Source organism: Chiloscyllium plagiosum, chromosome 8 (genome assembly GCF_004010195.1).
Source record: "Chiloscyllium plagiosum isolate BGI_BamShark_2017 chromosome 8, ASM401019v2, whole genome shotgun sequence".
Lineage (NCBI taxonomy): Eukaryota > Metazoa > Chordata > Chondrichthyes > Orectolobiformes > Hemiscylliidae > Chiloscyllium > Chiloscyllium plagiosum.
The window spans coordinates 74,384,666-74,387,487 of record NC_057717.1 but is presented as its reverse complement, the minus strand read 5'-3'; the positions used below and the strand labels follow the sequence as shown (position 1 = coordinate 74,387,487).

The following is a 2,822-nucleotide window of genomic DNA, read 5'->3' as shown; positions in this document are numbered from 1 at the left end:
ATCGGAGAGGGATCAGAAGAGATTTACCAGGCTGTTGCCAGGGGAGCAAGGTTTGAATTTATAAAGAAAGGCTGGATAGGCTGTGATCTTTTTTCACAGGTGACCTGACAGAAGTTTATAAAAGGTATAGATACAGTTGAGCGTAGTTGACTTTTCCCTAAGATGGGGAATTTCAAGAAAAGGGGGTATGTTTTTAAGGTGAGAGGAGTTATAGAGTCCTACAGCACAGAGACAGGCTCTGGTGGCCCAAACTGGTCCATGCCGAACGAAATGTCCATTAACGCCAACCCCACTCCCATGGACTTGTCTCACAGTGTGTGTACATTCAGAGGGACTGATCACAGTGTGTACATTCAGAGGGACATGATCACAGTGTGTGTATACAGAGGGACTGATCACAGTGTGTGTACAGAGGGGCTGATCATAGTGTGTGTGTATACAGAGGGACTGATCACAGTGTGTGTACAGAGGGGCTGATCACACTGTGTGTATACAGAGGGACTGATCACAGTGTGTGTGTATACAGAGGGACTGATCACAGTGTGTGTGTACAGAGGGACTGATCACAGTGTGTACATACAGAGGGTCATGATCACAGTGTGTACATACAGAGGGTCATGATCACAGTGTGTGTGTGTATACAGAGGGGCTGATCACAGTGTGTGTATACAGAGGGACTGATCACAGTGTGTATATACAGAGGGACTGATCACAGTGTGTGTAGGTGTGAGACACAGTGAGAGATAACAGGTCTACAAACCTTTACTCATTCCCCCACCAGGAAGTAAGGAAACAGCAGGGTGGCCAGTGACAAGCAGTGCCCTTCCCATCAAAGGGCAGTGTTACAGTGATCAAAAAAAGGGATGGAAGGCTAAGGATTAAATGACAAAGCTTTCCACTGTGCCTCGGTACACATGACAATCATTTCAATTCAATTCCATCTGTGTACAGCATCATCATAGGAAGTGTATGAAGCAGGGGCCCTTGCAAGTGGCTCTGTGGCGCAATGGATAGCGCATTGGACTTCTAGTCTGAGGCCGTTGATGGCATTCAAAGGTTGTGGGTTCGAGTCCCGCCAGAGTCAGGTTTTAAGCTGCATTCTTGGGGTGTGCGGGGCTGTTTTTCCTGCAGCCCAGGGACAGGTGAGTCAAGGTCCCCTCGACCTGCGATACGTCCTGTCTCTCGGTTGGCATGGTGACTCAGTGGTTAGCACTGCTGCCTTACAGCACCAGATGTGCCGGGCAGGTGAATTGGCCACGCTAAATTGCGCATAGTGTTGGGTGCCTTAGTCAGAGGGGAATGGGTCTGGGTGGGTTACTCTTCTGAGGGTCGGTGTGGACTGGTTGGGCCGAAGGGCCTGTTTCCACACTGTAGGGAACCTAATCTAACCCATATATTTGTCCAACTGTTGTTTATGTACTCATCTCAACCACCTCTACTGCCAGCTCATTCCATATTTGTACCACCCTCTGGGTAAAAGTGTTGCCCCCTTGTATTCTTGCCCCTCTAACCTTGAACTGATGCCCTCGATTCCCCTATCCTGGGAAAAAGACTGAGTGCATTCACCCTATCCATGCCTCTCATGACCTTATACACTTCTATAAAGTCTCCCCCACTTCAGTCTCCTACACTCTAAAGAAAACAGTCCTAGCCTGTCCAATCTCTCCCTATAACTCAGACCCTTGAGTCTCGGCAATATCCTTGTCAATTCTTTCTGCACTCTTTCCATTTTAATAACATCTTTCCGATAGCAAGGTGTTCAAAACTGAACACAATGCCCCAAGTGTGTCCTCACCAACCTTCTGTACAACTGCAACATGACTTCACAAAATTTATATTCTGTGGGTGGCACGGTGGCACAGTGGTTAGCACTGCTGCCTCACAGCGCCAGAGACCCGGTTTCAATTCCCGCCTCAGGCAGCTTTCTGTGTGGAGTTTCTCCCTGTGCCTGCGTGGGTTTCCTCCGGGTGCTCTGGTTTCCTCCCACAGTCCAAAGAAGTGCAGATTAGGTGAATTGGCCATGTTAGATTGCCCATAGTGTTAGGTGTAGGGGAATGTGATTTCTAAATGTCATTTCTAAATCTCTCTCCCATGAAGAAGGCTTTTGGCATGCTGCCTTTCACAGTCAGGGCATTGAATATTTTTAGATTACATTACTTACAGTGTGGAAACAGGCCCTTCAGCCCAACAAGTCCACACTGACCCTCCGAAGAGCAACCCACCCAGACCCCCTTCCCTATCCTATATTTAACCCTGACTAATGCACCTAACACTATAGACAATTCACTTGACCTGCACATCTTTGGATTGTGGGAGGAAACCCATGGGGAGAACATCCAAGCTCCACACAGACAGTCACCCGAGGCTGGAATTGAACCTGGGCCCCTGGAACGGTGAGGCAGCAGTGCCAACCACAGTGCCACCGTGTTTCGGAATCAGACATTGGGTTTAGACAGTCGATTTGGATGGGCTCAGGCTTGGAGGGCCGGAGGGCCTGTTCCTGGGCTGTAAAGTTTCTTTGTTTTTCCTTTGTTCTTATGCACCTGGTCTAAGCCTTATTTCAGCTTTGGTCACATGCTCGAGGCAATCAAGGTAGTTTGAAGGGGATTTGGTTCACACATACTCTCACTCTCAAATATACACACATACACAAGCTCACTTTCAAGCACACAGACACACACACTCTGATACACCCTCAAACACCCACACTCAAACACTCACACACTTTCTGACTCACCCTAAAATATACAGACACTGTTGTATGCTGCCACACACACACACACACTCTCTCAACATCAAACACACACTCACTCGCACACTCT

The 2,822-nt window shown here is 48.2% G+C and overlaps 1 non-coding gene across 1 annotated transcript; it reads left to right on the top strand.

Annotated features, from left to right (window-relative positions):
* Nucleotides 1-992: 992 nt before the first annotated feature.
* On the top strand, nucleotides 993-1,084 carry trnar-ucu. Its single transcript is given in 2 exon segments — nucleotides 993-1,029; nucleotides 1,049-1,084. It is a non-coding gene; the product is annotated as a tRNA-Arg (tRNA).
* The last annotated feature ends 1,738 nt before the right edge of the window (nucleotides 1,085-2,822 follow it).